General features: G+C 46.2%; 1 protein-coding gene across 1 annotated transcript in view; it reads left to right on the plus strand.

Annotated features, from left to right (window-relative positions):
* SPTLC1 (serine palmitoyltransferase long chain base subunit 1) overlaps positions 1 to 22,880 on the plus strand; it is a 1,178,456-nt gene that overhangs the window by 571,981 nt on the left and 583,595 nt on the right. The gene's annotated exons all lie outside the window — the stretch shown is intronic.

Below are 22,880 nucleotides of genomic sequence, written 5' to 3' on the forward strand. Positions count from 1 at the left end.
TGGAGGACAAGTACCTGCAATGCCGCTGCTGCTTGCAACCGGACCACAAGGATGTAGAATGTAAGATATGCCTCGGTTTCTCCAAGAAGACCATGAAGGACAGGCATAGTAGGCTGGCGGCATGGCTGAACGCCAAGTCCTCTGACCCGTGCTCCAAGCAGGGTCATGCCTCACCCAGGTCCGGCCGGTCCGTGGAGCGGTCTTCGTCCTTTGAGGGCGTCTCATCCATGAGGGCCCAAGATTAGGCCAAGAGCCGCAAGTCGGAGTTCACTGCGGAAGTGCGGGTCACAAAGCGGATAGGGCGCGGTCGACATCACCTTACGCCTCCATTGCCAGCCTACAATTGAGCTCCTCTTCGAAGAGGAAGTCATCTACCCTGGCTAAACTACGTGAGAAATCCAAGAAACTGTGGACGGAGGAGAATGCCAAACAGCCTAAGCAGGCTCATCCGGGGCAGACTAAGACCTCGTTAGCGACCGTCGACGACTGCTACTGCCACGGCCGCTAAGGGCGCTCATCCTGCCAGGGGAGCTCCCATGGCTCAGAAAGTGTCTCTACCCCCCCAAGCTGCGACACCACCGCAGTGACTTTGGCAAAGTCTTCAGGAATACCAGAAGGGGTGTTACAGGCTCAGTCCCCAGGTTCAAGACCCTCAGGGTGGGGTCTGAGGGGAGGGAAGGGATGGGGAGAGGAGGCCCCGAAACAGCCCTCCCAGGCCGTCTCTCAAACCATGGCGGAGTGGAGGACGATGAAGACAGGAGTCTCCCTGCATACAGTCCAGGAAGAGGAGGAGGAGGACGACGACGGCGGTGGAGATGATGACGCAAGGCCTAGTTTTCCTGTTCTGCCTTCTCAGACATTTTGTTTGGTTTTCTGTCGACTTGGTGTCGGAGATCCAGAGGATGCTGCCTCCGGCTCCAGTACCTGTGGTCCCCCAGGTCTCCAATCAGCCTCCAGCGAAGAAGAGGAAGGAGGATCTATGTGATCACTGCGCTGCCCGTAACTGCGCTGCCGAAAATGTCGACAGAAGTTACAGCGCGGCGCAGTGATCAAATGGATCACTTTACCCATCTCCCCCACCCCGCTTACCTTCATGGCGGCACACTTCTGTGTGCACTGCCGACTCACCGCTATCCCTGTGGCGTCAGTTCCTCCCACTTGCGTTGGTCGGAGCTGATGCTGCAGTTGTTTTTGTTTAGTTTTTCTTTTTACTTACTTGACCCCCGCTTACCACAATGGTAAGCGGGGGGACATGCCGCAACCCTGACTCCTGTTACTGCCCCCAAGGAGAGCAAAGGACACACCTGCTCTGCTTGGGGCCAGTAATGGGAGTCTGGATTCTGTGCGCCCCCAAAGTCAGTGACAAATTGGGGCCACATTATGGTATATTACTGAGGAAGCATCATCCAACGCCCCCATTTCAACCTCTGCCACCACGTCTGGTCCCTTGTTTCCCAGCCGACCCAGACGGATGCAGCCACGACGACGGATGAGGATATTGTTGCAGTGGACGGTGAATCCCCACATCTGGATGCTCCACATAGGGTGTCCCCACCGGATGAGATGGGATCGTTCCACTCCATGATCTCCAGAGCCTCGAGGTATTCCATCTGGTGCCCGAGGAAACTAAGGAGGAGGGCTTCTTGAACCAGAGGCGCAAAGCCAAGAGGACTATCATGGCGGTGCCCCTTCTGGACGATATTAGGGATGAGGGCCTGGACCTCATGAAAACTTGCACGGCTTCATCCAAATGCGATAGGCTGGAGAAGAAATATAGGGTACCGGACTCCGCACTCAAGTGCCTGAGGTCGCAGCCATCGCCATATTGGGTGTTATCGGCGGCCACGATGAAACAGTCTGCCAACCCGTCCTCGTCTTTGGTCCCTCCGGACAGCAAGCGGAAAAGGATGAATGCCGTGGAAAGAAGGTGGTTTACCCTTTGCGTCCACTATCAAGGCTGCCAACGCCCTGGCAATGCTGGCCAGGTGCGACAGGGAGTTGTGGTACAAGCTGGGCCGATTCTGGAGTTTCTCCACGACGATAAGATGGAGGCAATCACTCTCCTCCAAGAAGGGGAAGTGGCGTTGGATCACGCCATGACAGTGGCACTGGATGTTGCTGACAGAGTTCCGACAAATGGCCGACAGCGCCTGCCTTTGTCGTCAAGGTTGGATGAAAGCAATGAATTTCCATCGGGTGGTCCAGGTGAAGGTGCTGGGCGTGTCCTTCAGAAGGGAATCTGTTTGGTAAGGTCGTTGACGAGTCCCTCCAGGCCTTCAAAGCGGATACTGAGATGGCCTGTTCCCTCGGCACTCTACAGCAGCACAGCTCTTTTTGCTCATCCAGGGGAAAGTCGAGCAGGTCTACCAAAGGTTTCTCTACTTCATACTGACAGCCTTCCAAATCCGTTCCCAGGCCTACGGTTGCGGAGGACAGCATCGCCCAAAGGGCAGGACGTTGGCACCGAAGCAAGCCTGAACCGACCGGGACATTGGGGCCCCCACTCGTGCACCCTGGTTGGAAGCGAGCTATCTAGGTTCGTCAGTGAGTGGAGAAAGTTCAACACCGATGGAAGTGTGCTGGATGCTCTCGCCCAAGGACACACACTGGAGTTTCAACACAGGTGTCCGCGGATCCGTCCGATTACCCGTCAGGAGCAGCACACCTCTCAGCTCCTGGATGAGATGGGGGCTATGCTGCGAAAAGGGGCGATAGTTTGTTCCCCAACGGCTCTGGGGCTCCTGAGTCTTTTTGGTCAGAAAGAAGACTGGGCGCTGGAGGCCCATCCTAGCCCTATGACGTCTGAACAAATTCCTGAAGTCCCAAAAGTTCAGGATGGTCACGTTGCAACATGTGCTCGTCCACTAGGAAAAAGGAGACTGCTGGACGTTGTTGGACCTGGAGGACGTCTACTTCCACATCCCCATTCACAAGAAACACCAGAAATGTCTAAGTTTTGTGATGCAGGGACAGCACTAACGTTCAGCTTGAAATCGACCCCCAGAGTGTTTACGAAAGGCCTGGCACCAGTGGCAGCTCATCTACGTCTACAGGGCATACACATGTACCCATACCTGGACGACTGGCTGATTTGCGCCCGTTCGCGGAAGCTGGTCGATGGACAACACAGAGGTAACCGTCCAGCTACTAATGGATCTAGGATTCTCCGTTAACTATCCAAAGTCCTGTTTAATGCCATCACAGAACGTGCTGTTCCTAGGTGCCAGACTCATTACATTGCCTTGTCTGGCTTCGCCCTCGGACGAGAGGATACCAGCCATTCAAGGGAAGGTGCAACGGCTGTTCTCGACTAAGACAGCCACGGTGCAGGCCATGAAGTGGTTGCTCGGAATGTCGTAGTCTTGTTTCTACCTCATCTAGCTCTGCAGGTTGCAAATGCGACCCCTTCAGGAATTCCTGGATGCCTGCTGGAGACAGGTGTCCAGAAGCGAGTTCTGTCTGGCGATAAGATGGTGGGACGTCCGTTCCAACATCGCCCAGATCACAGGATTTCAAAGCCTGCCATACCAGGAGACCAGTCACCACAGACGCCTCCCTGTAGTGATGGGGAGCGCACACCAGATGTCTGCACGCCAGAGGCCTGTCGCTGTCGGAGGAGAAGGATCTTCATATAGACAGCCTGGAACTACATGCAGCTGTCTGGGCCCTCCAGTCATTCCTACAGTCTCTGAAAGTCAAGGTGGTGAGGATCTTCATGGACAACACCACCACCATGTTCTACATCAGGAAGCGGGGGGGGGGGCGCTCGATCCCCAGCACTCTCCAAAGCGGTGCAGGTCTTGTGGTGCTGGGCTGTCGAACAGGGGATGTTCCTCGTCCCGCTGCACCTGGCGCTAGTCAAGAACACCATTGCAGACTCACTCGGCAAGGAACTGCGCTCCTGCCATGAGTGGGAGCTTCGTCAGGATCAGGTGGACCACCTATTCGTCAAATGGGGCAAGCCCCAGATCGATCTATTTGCAACAGCAGTGAACTCCAAGTGCCAGAAGTTTGTCCGCAGATCCCACAAGCCGAGGAGCCTGGCAAACGCGTTCTCCTTCCCCTGGGATGGGCTGTTCTTGTATGCGTTCCCTCTCCTGCTACGAGTCTTCAACAAGGTCCATGCAAAATGATACTCGTTTCCCAGGCGTGGCAGAGACAGATTTGGTATCTGGACCTTCTCAGCCTGTTAGTGTTGCCTACGGTCAAGCTGCCAGTGGTTCCGGATCTTCTCACCAGAGAAGGAGGCACAATCCTTCATCATGACCTAGGGTTGCTGAACCTGAGGGCTTGGCTACTGCAGCCCTAGGGTTTGGAGGATATGATTTGCCTGCAGACTACAGGGAGGTCCTCGCCAAGGACAGGGTGTCGACTTTGAAGTGCTACGGTCACAAGTGGAAGTGTTTCACTACGTGGTGCCGGTCTCAGAAGATTACCCCTTTTGAGGGTCACGGCCCACAGATCCTTACATACTTGCTATCCTTGGGTAAGACCGGACTGGCGCACGTCTCTATCAAGGTACATCTGGCAGAGATATCCCGCTACACCAGGTCTCCAGGAAGATCTTCACTTTGGTCCCACTGACTCGTCGAGGAATTTCTCAAGGGACTTTTCCGATCTTTCCCGCCGGTGAACGCTCCTGCCCCGGCGTGGGAATGCAACATTGTTCTGACGAGGCTCATAGGGAGGTGGCGGGGGGTCATATGAGCCTATGCATCGGGCCCCTCAAGTTCCTCTCGTGGAAAACTGCTTTCTTTGTGGCCTTTCCTCTGCCAGAAGGGTAGGTAAGATCCAGGCCCTATCCTGCAAACAACCGTACCCGACTTTCCACGAATCAAGCGTGGTGCTGCGTACACACCCCTTTCATGCCGAAGGTTCCGTCAGAATTCCACCTCAACAAGCCTTTGGTGTGGTCTGTTTTTTTTCCCGAAACCTTCATCACCGGCAGAAAGGGCCTTGCATTCGCTGGACGTGGCTTGTGCCCTGAAGTTCTACGTGACACGCACAAAGTTTTTGGAAGACTTCTGAACTGTTTGTGACTTTGGTCCTGTGAACCATGGGAAGACCCTGTCCAAGGCTTCCATTTCAAAGTGGTTCTCCGGCTGCATCATGCACTGTCATCGGTTGCTGAACCGACTGCTGCCCGGCTGTCCAAGAGCCCACTCTACCAGAGCGATCGCTGCGACAACAGCGTTCCTGTCTGGTGTGCCCCTGCTGGATATCTGCACGGCTGCGACGTGGCAGTCCATGCACAACTTCACAAAGTTCTACTGCGTCGACAGGGATTCCAGGGAGGAGTCCAGAGTCAGCCAAGCAGTGCTACACAACCTGTTTGCTTTAGGGGAGACTCTTCCAGAGGTAAGATTTAATTGCTTCTGTTGAGCCTTGCCACCTCCTGTGGTTGTGTAATGTTGTGCTGCTGTCTATTCGTTATTCATGAGCATGTGAATCCATGCCAGACCCCATTCTGGCGAAGGTTTGTTATTTACTTGTAACTATGGTTCTCCAGCATAGGTCTGGCATGGATTCACATGCGTACCCTCCCTCCCGTCCCCTCTGCGGCTCTTCTTGGTCATACTGCCATTTTACGTGCTTACCAAATCTGAAGATGGCTGCCAGTGGAGGGGCCTGTCATTGTATGGGGGCAGTATGACCCAGAGGACAGTGATTGGTTTAGAGGAGAAATACATTTTTTAAGTGAAAGTGAAACTGTTTTCTTTCACCGAGGATTCTCATCCTGACTGCGAGCATATGAGCATGTGAATCCATGCCAGACCCATGCTGGAGAACTATAGTTACAGGTAAGTAACTTAAACCTTCTCGCTTTGTTTAATTTCTGTCTTCATGTCTGTCCATTTTTATTGTTATTTAAAGAGAATGTCGATGTGACCAGTTTCATGCTTCAGATGTTTAGAAGGTATATTCTATAAGAATACAAACAACTTGCATGATAAACATGTGGCCATTGATTGAATGAGGTTGTCAAGAATTTCTTTACAAAATTTAGGAATTGGTTGACTAAACTTGTGCAATCGTGTCAATTGTAACTTTCAGGGAATCGTAATTGGGTTAGAATATTCCATGTTGAGTAGATCTTGTGCATGCTTGACTGTAGAAGGGCTGCCTCCACGGTTTGTTTACACCCCTCTGCGTCATTTGTTTGTACCACAATGCAACAGACAGAAACCAAACTGCTGCATTTTCTCCATTGGAGGGATGAGCTGACCGGGATTATGACAGTTATTTCTAAGGGATCTATATGCCAATGTATTTTGGAAGTATTACTTTTTTGTTTAAGTATGTAAATGCTGTAGACCCGTCGAAAATTGTATATTGGACAATTGACTTCCACAGGCATCCATGTGGCGGTTGCCAGATCTTTTTTCTAAGCTCGGTTTTTCAATGATCACAGGAGATCATACCTATCTGACTAAATATAAGATGTAGAAGACTCTGTTTTCAATCTTTTTTGCAGAATTTACGGAAAGAGTTGGCCTAACAGTTTCTCTTGGGTTTGCAATCTGCTTTGGGATTTAACTGTGTTGCTTAATTGTTCTTTTACACAAAAGCGTGCAAAGAACTCCATGGCTTTAGTTACCAATGTGTGTTGGTTAGCCATTTTTCTGAAATGTTTAGTTTTTTCCATTTTCCTGGGTTTGTCTTGTTTTGTATTTTTCATATTATTCTTGTGAAGTGGATAGTATTTAGAGGGCATAGGTGATAAACCCCTCCCCCAATTGCTCCAAACGAGATCCAAGAAAAGTTGCTTATTTTTTATTCTAGTTGACTTTCATGGGTATTGTCATTAAATTAATACTCTTATTTTTGTCCATGTATGGGATTTTTTGATGCTTTACTGGAGTAAATAATCTTCCTGTTTAGCCAGTTATGAATTTAAAAAAGAATCTGCTTTATTTTTTAAAACTTTTAAACCTTTACACTTTTACACATTACCTCTAAAAAGCACACTGTTTGCAAGTTCTATTTTTTCCCTAATGTGTGTACAGGGGGTAATGGCGTGGTAGGCAAAATGTGAGACACTGTTCTCCAATTTTGGATCTTTCATGGATTCACATGCTTTTGAATAATCCCCTTCGTCAGGCTGGGAATCCTCATTAACATTTAAGCAGTTTAAAGTAAACTGCTTGTCACTTTAGTGCTCTATTTATTTTTTTATATTTTATTGATGTGTGGTTTAAGTTTGTAAACCTTTCATCATTTTGTTTTTGTCTGTCCTTGACTGCATGTGAGGATGAATTATTTAGAGTCATTTTCTTTTATAATGTTGTCAGAGAATTTGACAATTGTGAACATTTCTTTTTTTGTTGTCTCCCAGGAGTAGCTTCGCCTATCTGTCTTCAGGTTTAAGTTTGTTGAGGATTTGAAGTACATGCTTCTGAATTGGTTCCTTTTTTCTGTTAGAGCAGGGCAGAACATTATAAGGTGCTTTAGCATTTCCAATTTGTTTGGTTGTTTGCAGAAGCGGCAGTTGCTCATTTCCTTTGGGAGCATTTTTCTTTTTGACAGGAATTCTTTTGTGTGGAGAAGGTTGAGCCATAATCGCATGAAAGTGTCTCTTACATGGTGGGCAGGAAAGATTTGAAGATAAGTCGGTAAGCAGTTTATTGAACAATTATCGAATTTTCAATGTAGGTTCAGTTGATATGACGATTTATGTTCAATCGTTTGAATCCAATCGTCAAGTGTGATTTATTTTTCATTTTTTTGTGGCTTTTTCCTGACATTGGATAAGCATTTCTGTTGAGATCTCGGCTGATATTCTTATTCTTTCCATATTACTTTTCCATGTCGTTAGGGTGATCGCGTGTGATGTGATAGATTTAGTATTGAAGATTTGAAGTGCTGTCATGTGGGCTTCTGAAATTATTTTCCTGTGAAGGTCTAGTTTTTTCCACATCATGATCGACTCAAGAGAATGTATGACTAGTGCAAATCTGAGCTGCCGCATCAGATATGAAGGGGGGAGGGATAGGACCTTTCTCCAGAAGATTCCTTCTCGTTGTTGCCGGATCCTTGGGCCGATGTTAATCATGTGTTCGCCTCCATATGTTAGAATGGCCACCACCTTTTGTCTGTAGAATGTTATGGGGGGGTTGTACCGAGTGTTTCCCCTTTTCCCCTATTTCAGGTGAAGCATGCATCCTTGGCAGGCTGATGATAAAGTTTTTGATTTGAGATGTTGGGCCCAGTCTTTTTCTACAAGAGATTGGTTCATCCATATGCCAAGGTTCTTGATAGATTTGACCTGTCAGCTTTTGCTTGTGTAGAAAGAATGATTTGGACTTGTGCTTTTTTTGCAAGGCATTATGTAAGGGTCATAACTTTTGTTTTCTGAGTGTTTATTTTTAGCTGATTTCCTTCCTTATAAGCTTCGAGATTAGATAAAGCTACTTGAAGCCCTCTGGGGGTTTGTGAGAAAAGAACAATGTCGTCCGCATACATTTTGCAGGCAAAAGGTGTTGCGTTCATCTTCGGTGGGTTTGTCTGGGGAGTATGTATTTTCTGTTCAAAATCAGCGGTGAATACATTGAAAAGTGTAGCTGCTAGTGGGCAGCCCCGCTTAAGTCCGTTCCATGTTATAATGGGCTCTGTCGCTGCACCATTTCTTGACATTCTGACTAATTGTTGTATTCAAATATAACTGCTTTATGGGTTCTATTATGTCAAGCGGGCATCCCCATAAATGCAGTTTCTTCCATGGTAATTTTCTGTTCATGTCATGATCTCTGCTTCCAAAAGATCAGGACTTGCCCGACTCCCTTGGAAGCAGACCCATAACCGCGGTTCCGAGTGCCAGCCAGTCCCAATTGGGACCTTTTGGACCATGTCCTGGCACAGTGGCACCAGGCTCATAAAGATGCCCAGTCCCAGCGCTGGAAGCGCCGGCCTCATAATGCTTGGGTGGACTTACCTGCAGCAGACCATGCTGCTTACTTTCCTGCCAGTTGAACCCCTGATCCTCTTCTGTTTGGGACTACCTTTCCTGTTGGGTGGGGCAGGAGCCACTCCCTAGGTTCAGAACACTGGAACTCTTCTGGAAAGCAGGAACTCTTTTCTTACCTAGGCGTGGCTGTGGAAGGAGACACCTAAGCACTACAGGAGGCTATTTAAACCACACCCGATGGATGAATCTTGCTTTGCGTTATTCTGCATTCTCTGCAGCAGAACGCTCATCGTGTCTTCTGCTTCTGATCCTGGGCCTAAGGGAACAAAGGCTTACCATCCTGGAATCCAGTCTTCAGCAGCACCTGTAAAGACAAAGAAAGAACAGGTTAGCACTACGGTCTTCAGTGGCAGCGCATCTCTTACCTGGTCCATCGGCTGTCACCAACGCCTCGCGCTGCATTCCGGCATCTGAAAGACAAAGGCTTACCTACTCTTCGCATGCTCCGGAGGTCTTCGCACTGCATTCCGGCATCTGAAAGACAAAAGCTTACCAGCTCTTCGCACGCTCCGGAGGCCTTCGGCGCTGCATCCCGCATCTGAAAGACAAAAGAAGGTGCGTCTGAAGACATTGCGCAACTTTATTACTCACGTGCCATTACTCCTTCCCACGCCGAATCCAGTGGGTATTCCAGCACCCTTCAGCTTCTCTAAAGCTCCGAACTTGTACCTGCAAGATAAAAGGGACAGTTAGTGCGCATCGTGAAGCAGGCTACAAGCGCTTACTTACGTGCTTCCAGGCGCTTCTATTCCTCACGCGGGTTCGATCCTCAACTCTCATCAGCCCGCCATCCGCTATCGCCGGAACCCTGCAAAACAAGAGATATCATTACAAAAGACTTTTAAGACATTTGAAGTGCCCAGAACTTACCGTTCGTGCAGTTAACGACGGACAGCAGTCCTCTGAGGTCAAGAGGCCTGCACCCTTATCCAGTGAAGAAACTGGTTACGGCACCCTGCTCCGAGGCAGATGGAGAGCTCGGCGTTCACTTACCTAAGGTGAGGGCGTTAACCTTTGGGGTTCTACAGGAGAAGAGAAAGGGAAGAGGAGAGAGGCACCCAATAACCCCAGTTCATTAATCCCATATTTTCTATCTGCAGACATCTTACTCTTCGAGTCAGACATACAGTGCACAGAGGTCCAGCCCAAAGAGCCAACCGTGGGTTACACATCACCTTTGAAGATACGGCATTCACCCAGTCAAGACCGGCGCCTCTGCGGGAATCAGCTGAGCGTTACAGTTCACTAGGTCGAAAGCTGGCTGCAGATCGATGAATGCAGCAAATGTTTGATGTGGTCCGTATTGTCTCTTGTTTTGCGAGATTGAGCAGTAGGAGGTTGGTTTGTTCCGATTTGTTTTACAAAGCCCGTTTGTCTGGTGGCCTATATATTTTCTTATTTTGCCCAATTGTTAAGTTTTTCTAAGAGTAACGTGGCAAAGATCTTTCCTAGGGGATCCAAAAGGGCAATCTGCTTGTATTTCCGCTGGTCTTTCGTATCTCCCTGTTTGAAGATGGAGATCAATACAGCTAGTTGCCAAGAGCAAGGGATGGTATTGGTCTTGGCAATTAGTGTGAAGATTTTGTTACAGATTTCAGTCCATATTTTTGGGTTACGCTTGATTCTCACATTGGAGAGGCCCATGCAAAGATCCAACCTTTGTTTGGGTCTTCATGTATTTGCTGGGCGTTGTTAGGTCGATCTTAATATATGTCCGTGAAATGGGTCATCAATCTCAATTATGTAAAAATCCTCTCTAGTCTTGGAGGTTGGGGATTTAAAAGGCCCCATAAGTCATGTGTGTTGTTTTTGTTCAGAGATCTTAGCATTGTTTCTGCATGAACTTGACTTTGCATTTCTCTAGATTGTTCTTTTTCCAGTTTGTGACGTTGTTTGGCTTGTCTGATAATTTCATAATTCACAGGGATCGTCTTTTTTATCTGTTTCATAGTCTATCGTAGTTATTTTTTTTTCTGCGATCTGTGAATTATGTGCGTGTGGTTGTCGCTGCGTGCTGCTGTTAATGTGTTTCATAGGCTGTCTGAAGGTGCATAGGAGCCAGGGGTAGTTCATTCTTTCTAAGTCGCAGAGTTTTCTGTTCTCGAATCTAGCCAATTTTTCAAATTCGCCTTGGGATTTTCTAAGTCTGTTCATCCCAGTGTTGATTGTTAAATCCGGTAATGTGACTTTGTCGTTCTGAATGTTATTCATTGACCATGATATGGTCATCATGGCGTGGTCGCTCCTGGTGGTTTTGATATTTTCTGTATTGAGGATTTGTTCCTGAAGTTGTGTTGGAAAGTAGATGTAATCAATTATTGCTGAAGATGTACCACAGGCCCAGGTTTGACTTGGAAGATTTGTATCTTTGTCTATGATGTTCACTCTGGTCAGGGCTCTGGCCGCCATTTCTTTGTTCCATCGACGCGCTCTAGGGGATAGCAAGTAATTTTCAAGCGCCGTTCCTTCCTTATCATACATGTATATTTAAGTCACCTCATACTATAAAATGTATGCTTGCATATTTTGTTGATGATTGATTGTCGATTTCTGTACATACGTAGTTTAGGCTTCATCCGAGATTGCAGCCAGGTTCCAGTAAATATTTACTATCCAGTGTTTCTCTGTTACTAGTATGTGGTGTTTCTCTGATGTTTTTGGCTTATGAGACCCTAATTGTTTAAGCATAGCTAGTTGTATCCAGGCGTGAATGTTGATTGTTTCCACAATTTCCCGATTAATTCCTACTTAATTAGGATCAATAAACCTGCCGAGGGGCGTCCTTTTGGCTTTCTTTATCGCTTGATTCATTAGGGTAATGTAGGCATCGCAAGTAGGTTGATTGAGGATCCATGACTCTTGTATGCATATGATGTCAATTTTGGCGAGTTCTTGACTTTGTTCGGTAAATAAAGTTTCCTTGTGTATTCCATGAGCGTAAAGCTATTTGGTGGTTTACTTCTTTGGGTAGTGGTTATTATTCTTTGTTACTACTTGCATCGCAGTTGTTTTCCCCGTCCCTCCAGATATATATTCCGTTCGTTGTCTGTTGGTATTTTGTTCCTTTTGTTTATTTTTTCCACTGACTTTGTTGATTCCTTTGTAACTTGCGTTCATGTGTTTGGAATTATCGTAATGTGTCTTTTGAGACTGGCGTGAGTTTTCTGAGCTGTGGTTCTGGTCGGGCGTTTGATCTGCTTCATTTTTGTTTGGGTCTTCACTTCTTTGTATCTCGAAACCCAGACAGTATAATTGTCTCCTGTTGTCGATAATTAGTTGTTTGGCGGTAAAAGATGTAAGGTTTATTCGCACTCTATCTAATTTTGAATCATCTATAAATTCTACTGTCTGAATATCATTTGTAGTCATTTGTTGGTTTTGGTATGGCTTTGAAAAGTCTGAGAACATCTGTTCTATTAAGTATTAATCCATCTGAGTTTGACACAATCCTCATAAGGTACAGCCTGTGTATTTTGGATGATCTACGTGGGTTGACAAATGTTGATGGGGATAATACCTCGTCCGTTGTATCTTTGGTCGTGTGATCTTGGCAGTTGAGGGGTGGGGCATTTGATGGTTCTGTTTGAATAGTTTGAGTTGTTGTCCTGCTCGTTGCTCTCCAAGTACAATGTGGTTTCTCAAATTTCTTCACATGTGAGAGCCATCCTTGATGTCTGAATTGAATCTGTTTCTTCGTATTGGTCTATTTATAATAATTGAGGTATTACTCATCTGAATTTGTGCTTCTTCAGGGATTTTTACATCTTCATCAAAATGCTGCGTGAGATTTAGTAACTCCTGTAACTGTATCTCCATCGTTTGGTTGTGTCTGTGGCATCTCTGAAGAGAGGATATTTCCTGGCTTGGGAGATTTGGTGTTGTGCACAGTTATTGAAAGATGTAATGCTTCGCTGTTCTGTTTTTCTTTGGGAGGGGGTTTGGGAGTGGTGATATGTTGCAGAAAGGCGTGCAACCCATTTTGTCTTTTTTTAAAATTTAGTTATGTTATCTTTCTTTGTTTTGTGATGTCCTTAGTTGGATGTGTAAATATATGATAGTTCGGTGGCATGATCGAGTTGTTTGGTATGGTGTTATTATCAGGGTTTTTGTTTGTAGTGGGTTGTATCTCCTTGGGTTTGGAGGCTTGATGTGTAATGTTGGTTTCTTTGTCAAGATCGATTAGGTTTCCTTCTGTCATTACCATGGGCAATGCAGAATTCAGGGTGGGTGCGCTTTTGTTGTTTTTGTTTACTTCTTGCGCGTGATTGGCTCCACTTGGTGTTTCGTTCCGAGATGATTGTCGTCGTCATGGCGATTAGGGCTGCAGTCAGTTGAGTTTTGTCAGCCCTATCGTTTCTAGCGATGTCAGCTAATCGGGTTTTCATATTTTGCTTGCATCTGCTTCTCCGTCCAGACGTTCTTGTATTTTTAACATAAATGCCTCCATGTATATTTGCTTGGAATGTATTAAGGCTAGCAGTGTCGCTTGGTCTTTATTTGTGTCAACATTTGCCACTTGTATTTTTATGAATGGAATCCATGATTGTGAGGTTATGGCAATTAGCATATTTTGTAAATCTAACATGGTGGTGGGTATTTATTTTTATTAGTTTATTTTTTTTATTTTGTGTTTATCAAATTTCTTTGATTTTACAAAAAGCTGCTCGGTCTGTGCAGGAAAGATCTTCGTCTTTTGTGTTTGGAGTGAGTTACTCTGCAAGTAAAAACGTTTGACTTACAGATGCTTGGAGGTTATCTTCTTTGAGGCATTTTGCCAATGATAAGTCTATAATCTTTGCTGCTGCAATCGTCCAAGATGTTTTGTTACCACTTATGAGTCGGTTCCACCAGACTTCTTCTTCTCGTAAAACAGAGGGCTTTAGTAGCGGGAGTAAAAAGGCTTGCCTTAGGTCGATTGTTTTTGTGCAGGATATTAAAAGATGGCGTATTGTTTCGGTTTGTGTGGGATCTTTGCACAGTCTGCAAGTACTCACGTTGGACAGACCTCTCAATGCTCTAATTTCGTTTGTTGGTAAGAGGTTTAGTCGTGCCCTTAAAAACAGATGTCTTGTTGTTTTGTCAGGAAATCTTCTCACGATTAGTGGGTGATCGTTTAGTTTTTTTGTGTGTTGCGGCAAATGGGCGAGAAGTTTATTTGTTGTTGCTTTTTCTTGCGTGAGTATCCAGTCTTGTAGATCCATTTTCTTTTTGATTTTGTTGGGGGTGAGGAAAAGTTCTTCTTTGGTGAAACCGAGTTCTATTAGAGTATTTTCCTTTTTTTTCACCCAGGCGGATAACGATTTGCAGTTTCCTCTTTGAATTTCTTGATTGATTAGTTTGTACGCTTTCAATGAAGTTAGTCCTAGTTCTCTTCGGATTGCCGCTATCGCTGTTGATTTTGGGAATTGCATTACTTCTCGCCAAAAGTAGCCCTCCAACTTGTCCCAGATGGTTTTTGGGATTGTCGGCAAGGCTTCATCACCATATGTCAGCGCTGGAACCACTTTGCCCTTGAAAAACTTTGATTGGGAGCAAAAGAGAAGCGGCCACATTTCCTGTCCATTGCTCGACCCTGAGCTGTTAGTTTTCTGGTCTTTTCCCAAAGATTGTGTTGCAGTCTTACTTCGTTGCCTGAGCTGTCAATTAGTACTCCAAGGTATTTGAACTCTTTTACCACTTCAATTTTGGTGTTCTCGATTGACCAGTGGAATGTTTTTTTTCTAGCAGTTGATTTCTCGAGGATCAGAATTTTTGTTTTCTCCTTGTTTATTTCGAGGTTGTTTTCTGAAATATAGTTTGCTAAGTTGTTTAGTTGGCGTTGCAGCCCAACAGGGGTTTGATCAAGGAGTATATCATCTGCGTAGCGAAGCCTTGGAGTTAGGATATCACCCAGTTTTGGTGCGAAGGTTCTGAGATCTTTACCGGAGTCTTTGTAATCCCCAATGAAAGCCGTAAAAAGTGCTGGAGCCAACGGGCATCCTTGCTTTACACCTCTGCTGATTGTGATTTCTTTTGATAGTTCCAGCGTGGTTTAGTTTTACCCTCATTGACGTGTCTTGATGCAGTGCCTTTATAGGCTCTAGTAATTGGGGTGGGCATTTCCATTGTTCCAGTTTGGCCCATAGCCCGCTTCGGTCGATTTTGTCAAAGGCCTGTGTTAAGTCCACAAAGGCTATGAAGACCTTACGTTGCTGTGCTCGAGTTTTGTTCTTTATGATATTGAGTATCATGATGTTTACTTGTGTGCCAGTGTTCTTCGTAAAGCCTGATTGGAGGGGATCCCAGCTGGGTGAGGTTGAAGCCCACCTTTGGAAGCCTTTTAGTAACAGTGACCCAAAGATTTTCCCGATGGTATCTAATAGTGCTATTGGGCGGTAGTTAGTGGGATCAGTTCTGTCGCCCTTTTTGAAGATCGGGACTACCGTGGCCTTTGTTTATGAGCGGGGTATCAATTTTGAAGTTGTTACCATTTCGAAAACAAGGCTTATAAACTCGGCCCATTCTTTTGGGTTGTTTTTTAAGTCTACATTTGTTATTCCATCTGGTCCGGGCGCACGACTAGGCTTTAGTTTGCGGATTGCATCTTCTATATCTTCAATGTCGGAGATGTCTTCCCAATTTGAATTGTCGTTAGCGGTGTTTAGGGTTTGTAGTCCGTTGGGGTTTTGGAATAAGGTGGAAAAGTGGGTCGTCCATCTTTCTTCACTCACTGTGTTGGCTAGGTTGTTGGCCTGGTTGCTGTCTATCTTTTTTATGAGTGACCAGAAATCTCTGGAGTTTCTTCCCATTACCTTTTTGAGCATTTCTTCTGAGTCTTGTTGGTATAGTAGAATGCGGTAAGATTTTAACCAAGCTTTATATTTTGCTGTTTCTTCTCTTTTTTTCCATAAGTATCGATCTTGATTTTGCTGCAAGGCGTTTTAGTTTCCTTAGTGCATGGCGCTTGAGTACCAATAGTTTATCGTACTGATGTCTTTGGGGGTTGTCTTTTTTCTGACCCGTTGTGGGGTTTGTCTGGTATTGAATTAACAGGGGTTGGTAGTCTGGTTCAGTTTTACACCGATTAGGCTCTTTGGCAAGTTTCTTTTTGTAGTTTTGTGCCAGATCTTTTATCCTTTCAGCGTTCAGTCTTAGGCGATTGCCTTGGGTTGTTACTTCCACTTCTTCCGACATTACGTGTTTGACTGGGCGTTGTGTGGTCCATGATATTAGAAGGATGTTATGATCGCTTTCCTCTGTGCGTAGGACCTCAAATGAGGTGAGTTCTAACATACCTTCTGAAGCGAATATATAATCGATTGTTCCCGCTTTAGATGCTCTTTCCCAAGATGGAATTAGGGGTTGTGTTGTTGACAGCAATGCCGTGTTGTGGAGGTTTCTGGAGTCCATTAATTTTAGCCATTTTTTGCCTCTTGAGTCTCCTTGTCTTGCTGTTGGGTGCTGTTGGGTAAGAGCTTTTATGGGGACATTTAGCGTTCAGGTCTCCGCAGATTATTAATTTGGTGGTTTCAGAGTTTATTTGGGTCTCGTCTATTTCTGTTTCAATTATACGAAGAAAATCGTCATCTGAGATTTTGTCTGGGTTCCAGTACGTTGTTATTATTACGATCGGGGTTTCCCAGCTTTTGTTCGTGATCGTGTTTTGTCGGGTCCACTTCACCTTAATTGATAGATGGTTCTGTGAGGAAGATAGCTCTTTGTCTATTTCCAGACCGCTTCCTGTTCGAACTGCGATCAGGAGGCCTCCAGATGGACGGCCCGTTTTTCCTCTTACGGCTTTTGAGGTTGTCAGTTCGTAGCCGTCTAAAGCTGGCGAGGTTGTAAGCCAGGTTTCTTGTAGTGCTAGAATGTCGAAGTCTCCTAGATTAGTTTTTCCTGTTTTCATCAGGTGTTTGAATCCTCGGGTGTTCCACGATGCCATTTTCAAAGTTGTCGTCGTTGAGAGCAGGTTTGTTGTTTTTCCTAAGGGTGAATCTTTTTCTGCTCTCGTTGGTCGTTGCTATTTAGTAGGCCTGTTTCGGGTTGTTTTAGGAAACCAGGACCATAGCTGTTTTATTGGTCCAAGGGAGAGTCCGGTTGTCCTTTTCTGTTCTTTGTCTTTAAGGTTGATTCTTGGTGTTGGGAGCTTTTCTGCTGTCGTTTCGTTGCCAGCGTCGTTTCTTTCTGCGTTCTCTCTGTTTCAGTTGATGGGGTATTTCTTTCTCGCCTGGTTTTCAGCGTTAGATGACAGGTTTTTTGCGGGGTGTTTCCGGTGGTGTTATCACCTTTTCTGTTAGCTCCGAGGTGGTGCGACTGGAAGTTGTCCGGGCTGGACTGGATCTGCTGGTTGGGTGTTTGGTTGTCGGTCCAGTATTCCGTCAGGAGATAGCCTATTTGTCGTAGATCTGTGTCGGTTTCTTTAGGCTGGGTGATTCTTGCATTCTTTTTTATGTGTATGTATGCTTTTGCTTTGCGGGCTTTGTGTTATGGTTCTACTAGAGGGATGTCTTCTGGTTTCAGGTGTCTAAGGGACTTGATGTTTCTGAAAATTTTCATTATCGTTCCTCTATTTAGAGTTACTGCTTCAGAGTTGTGATCTGTTTGTTCAATTTTGAGGATTATTGTATGGCGGTTTTCATCATTCTTTTTCTTTAATGTGCGGGAGGTCCATTCTTTTCTGGACTTATTCCAAGGGGCCTTTTTTCCTGATCGGGATCGGCTTATTGGTCTGCATAGAGGGGTTCTTTCCTTTGACCTCCTGGTTTTATTTCTTTCAATGTTGGGGGTGTCTTTGTTGTTGACGTTGCATCTTTCATCCAAGAATAGGGCTTGACTTTTTTGGGATACTGGCAGGGTTGGCTTTGGTTGGGAGGAGAGGTTCGGTCCTTTCGGATATCTTAAGTTCACTCTGGGGGTGTTGCGATGTGGTGTTGCGCTTTTTCGTCTTTTTGTTTGTTGCTTTGATTTTGGTGGGGTCGAGTCGATGCTGATTGTTGAGACCTCTTCGGCATCTTGATCTGGCGTTAAGTGTATGGACAGGTTCATTAAGTTTGTATCCGCCAAGAAGTCTTCCGTTGTTCTTGGCGATTTTTGAATAGATTGTTGTCCCAGTTGATGAGTGGGGGGTGATTTTGGTTGCTGGTTAGTAGAAGTAGTTTGTTTTGGAAGAAGTATTTTTTTCTGGTCTGCCACGATCGGTAGTTGAATCTTTGGTCATTGTGCCATTTTCTGCCAGTGTATTTTTTTCTGAGAATTGGGTCGGTAGATCTGGTGTTGAGTTGGTTGGGTGACTGATTCTTCTTGCGTGTTTCTTTTCCTTTGGTTCCCAGGATTTTCTTTATTTTGGGCTCTTCTGGTAGTCTGCTTCGGAAACTGAAGATCTGGGCGCATAGTGGTTGCTCTGTTTGCGTTTCCGCAGTTGAGTACTGTTTTCGTTCTCCCTTTTCAGCTCTCGAAGTATGGTCTTTAGTTTTTATATCTTGTTCCTTGGCCGTGATGAAGCCTTCTAGAAAGATTAGTTTCGTATGCATGAGAGCAATTAGGGTTGTGTTGTCTTTTAGCGTGTCATTCAGGGTCTCGTAAAGTTTGCCGAAAGGAGCTAGAGCTATGGTTATCGCTGACATTATGGTCATCATGTCTGGTTTCCTTGACAAGGTTTCTGTTGTTTGAGGGAGGCTTGTTCTGCCGGGTCTAGCCGGTGATGTTTGGGGCTGTTCAGATCTTGATCTTTCTTGTGTATGATTGTGTGGCAGGTAACTTCCTCTTTGGTCCCTCGTTAGGGTGCTTGTTCTCATGGGTCTGGGCGTTAGCAAAATTTCCCAGTCTGCTCCGACTGCTGGAGCTGGTGGGTCTGGTCTTTGATCAATGATTTTATTTGTTGCTGTTTTGGGAGTTTGGGATTCCGGCGGCTTGGTTTGGGATCCAATGTTTGTTTCTGCTTCTGAGTGGGTTCCATTGGCTTGGGAGGGTGCATCTTCGTCCAGCTGTGACTTGGTTTCCTTTTGAGGCAGAGGGTCGATAGAGTGCTGTGGGTGTTCGTCTATGGTTGCCGCTTTTGGTGGTGGTTTGTCCATGAGTTTGCCAATTGGCGTTGTCGGGTCCTGTGTTATGCTGTTGAAGTTTTGACTAGGCTGGTCCCCTTGTTTGGCGATGTCTAACGTTTTTTCCTCTAAGTCTAGGGCCTTGGATGTCATTTTGCAAGCTTTAGTTGTCGGCACTGGGTCAGTTAGGGCCTCCAGTATCTCGTCGTCGGTTAATTCATTGAGAATATCGTGTTTACGTTTCCCCTGTCTGGAGAAAGTCTTTCAGGGAATTGCAGAAAGTGGTTTTTAGTAGTGCTTCATTTGTGGGGTCCTGTTTCCCTTTTATCGTTTTTTGCTGATTGCGGTTTTTGTTAGTTTTTCTTTTTGTCTGGCAGCCATTAGCTTGCTTGGTTTTCTGTGTTTTTTGAGCAGGCTGTGTCAGACATTTTTTTTTCTTGTTCATTTCTGTGCCGGGTGCTGAGTCTGTTTCAGGTGTGACTTTTTTGCCTGGAGCGAACTCTTCCCAAACACTGTTTAGTTTAGTTCCGTCGATCGCCTCTAGGGGCGCTCTTCCAGACTGCGGGGGTGTTGGAGCGAGGGGCCGGGGAGGCGTGCTGTGATTCTCCCAGCCCTCAGCTCCTGCTGCTTCCTCCGCGGTCTCCGACACGTGAACCATAGCTGCGACAGTGCTGCGAGCCGGTCTCTCCGCGGGAGCTGGAGCTGCCGGCGACCTGGTCGAAAGCCTCAGCGTTCGTCCTTCGCAGGTGGTGCTGGGAGCCGGTGAGATTTCTCGGTTTCCTGCGGCGCTCGTGTTATTGTTGTGAGCGGGCTCATCCGCGGTTGCTCCCCCCACTGGGGCGAAGCCCCTCGCAGCCTGTCCTCTGACCTGCTGCAATGGGCTGCTCTCGGCGGGGGGGGAGTTGGCGCGAGGTCGGGTCTTCGTTCGGCTCCGCATTTGATTATTTTGTGATTTGCGGCTGAGAGGCCGAATTATGGTGCGTTGTCACGCCGGCTTCAGTCGCCGGCAACGACTGAATGCTTTGAAAGTCTTTAGCCAATGACATGGCTTTTTTTGGTGCTGCAGGGTTAAAGATGCAGTTTGAGCGTCCGCTGGGAGTCCCGCTTGGGGTGGTTGAGAGTAGGGGGGGGGGATTTAGGGCCAGGATTTGCTTGAACTGGTAAGCGTGCTTTACGTGCTTGTTTTGTGGCTGGTTGGTTTGTTGATTGTGAGGTTTGAAGTATTGGTGGAGGCGGGCCCGTGCTCCTCAGATATCTTTTTTCCGTTTCTTCGACCTCTGTTGTTGGTCTCCCCTGCGAAGATTGCACGGGGTACACGGGTTCTGGGTTCATTTCTTTTGCAGCCTGACAGCCTTTCAGTCCTGACAAGGACTGCAAAGACTGCTCAACTCTGCTCGAACTCCGCGGTGCTGGGTAAGTTTTTGTAGGTCCTCCCACAAAATGGTGGCTGTAGAATGGAGCACAGAGAGAGAGGGAGCCTGGGTGTCTCCTGCAAAGACTGCTCAACTCTTCACACTATCCCGACCTCTGGCTGTAAGCAGGACTGCGCCGTCTTCTGTACTTGGCCCACTTGCTTCACTCACTACAGAACTGTACTCTGCCCACTGTGTGGTGGGTATTGCCGTTGGTTGAGTTGGTGGAATCCCCGGGCAGGTGCATTTCAGGTCTTCTGGGTTTGGATGTATTTGTCTTTCCCCTGTTTTGTAGTTCACCCCGATTGTTTATCTAAAGGGGTACTGGTGTATGGTTTTCTGTGGGGAGACGACTGATCTTTGACTATAATTGGCTGTGTTTCTGATTGTAATGGTGGGAGGGGGTGTACATTTTGTTTGCTGTGAGAGTTTCCCAAACACCTTCTTTTTTCTTGATTCTGCACAAGCGCCTCTATCTCTCCAATGTCTAGGGAGAGTCGTGCCATCTGAGGTTTTTGTTGGACGGTGTTTGATTGGGTTAGTTCGTGCGATTGCCTCTGTGACTCATAGAGGGATTGCCACCTTTTTTTAGCCAATAGTGCTTTGTCCTTCTGCGAGATACTCTGTGATGGTGTCCCGTTTATTGCTAATTGGTCATTATGAAATTTGCTTTTGTGTTCAATGTTGAAGTCTGGGGAAAAGGTAATCGATGAGTCAGCATTAGGGAGCTGGTGTTTTGATGAGGCCATCGGTAAGTGCTCGACTGATCCGGATTGGTAAATTGGATTTTTGGTAAGTTAATCAGGTAACTCCTATCTGTGTCTGTTTCCTGCTTCTCAGCAGGTGTTCAATCCATGTTTGGATTGCTTTACAGTTTGTTTCAATGGCAAAGTTACACCTTCTCTTTTGCTTGTAAAGTGGTCAGGTTATCTTCTATTTTGGTGCTTGTATTAGAACGAGTAATTGTTTTATTTTCCAGGTTAACCGAAGCTGTGGAGGATTCATTAGGTGATTTGTGTGTCATCTGTTGCTCCATGAGAGGGTTTCCCGGTATAAGGCAAATTGTATCCGGCATGCTGGATGGTTCATCCATTGTTTGTATCTCTATTTGGGGAGATTTTCTAGGTGAAGTCTCTGTAAAGCTCTGGTTTTGTTTAGTTCATGTTGGCCGTTTGGTGGCTTTTGGGATCTTTAATTGAGAGGAGTCCATATTTGGTATGGTTTTGGTATGTTGTCTAGTCCGTGGTCCCATGGGGGAGTCTATTTTCGTCTCTGTTGTAGCTAGCAGTCGCTGACATCTTAATTTATTCAATATGTGAGGTTTCCAAGAATATACAGAGAATTTGACCACCATGTACAAAAGAAGGGCTGGTCAAGGGACAATTCCTATGGTACCGGAGTATTAAACACGCAGCCAAGAAAAAGTTGGGCGAATGGCCGGGAGAACCGACACAGAATCCACTACTCACTGAAATGTTCAACTTGAGCTATGGATGGAGGCCCATATCTCGATTATATAGTCAACTAACGGATAGACCCAACCCTCGCAGCCTCATCTTGAAAGAGCAATGGGAGAAAGACCTGACGACTAGCATTCCTGTAAAAGAATGGAAACGGGTGCTGATGTATCCGAAAGAAGGATCCAGGAACACTAGATTCAAGCTAATCCAACTGAATGTCCTCTACAGGACCAACATGACCCCACTGCGGTTATTTGGGTTTGGCAAGCACACTAACTCAAAATGCCCCTGATGCAGTTATGAAGGCGCTGGCCTACTACACATGTTCTGGGAGTGCAGTATGATACAGGCCTTCTGGACTAAAATAGAAAGTACCTGCAGAAGCGCAGGTGTGAACAGATACAACTGGACTCCGAACGAATGCCTCCTGGGAACATACTCTCATTTGAGCAAACAGACACCTGGTGAAACTGATGGACCTGGTGTGCATACTGGCCAAAAGGGCAATTGCAATGACGTGGAAATCGTCTGGAAGCCCGAGCTACAAGAAATGGAGCAAAGAACTGCAACGGCGGAGACTGCAGCCTGGGGAAAGGGAATGGACAGATCAGAGGGTGACATCAGTATCACGTTCGAAGCATGGAAAGCACTACTGAGACACATGTTCATCCCGGCGATGACAAACCACCCTGTATCTATAAACCAAACCCACCACATATGCGCTGCAGCGCAAACATATCCACGGAATCACTCCCTTGCTGTTTCCCTCCAAGCTTGAGTGAACCTCTCCTGTATTTACCCTCTACAAGTCTAGCTGCGATTTCACCTAGGAAAAGACAGTCTTTGTTTGTTAGTGTTATATGTTTGGGTCGTTGTTGCTCTGAAATGTCATGACTGATAATTACCACGTGCTGCGTTACAAGAACTAATGTTTGTATATTACAAATGCAAATAAAAACATTTAAAAATAAATGTGAGATTTCCAAGTGCTACTTTGTAGTGGTCTAATCTCCACACTCCTGAA

Source organism: Ambystoma mexicanum, chromosome 6p, assembly GCF_040938575.1.
Source record: "Ambystoma mexicanum isolate Mex_15411 chromosome 6p, UKY_AmexF1_1, whole genome shotgun sequence".
Taxonomy (NCBI): domain Eukaryota; kingdom Metazoa; phylum Chordata; class Amphibia; order Caudata; family Ambystomatidae; genus Ambystoma; species Ambystoma mexicanum.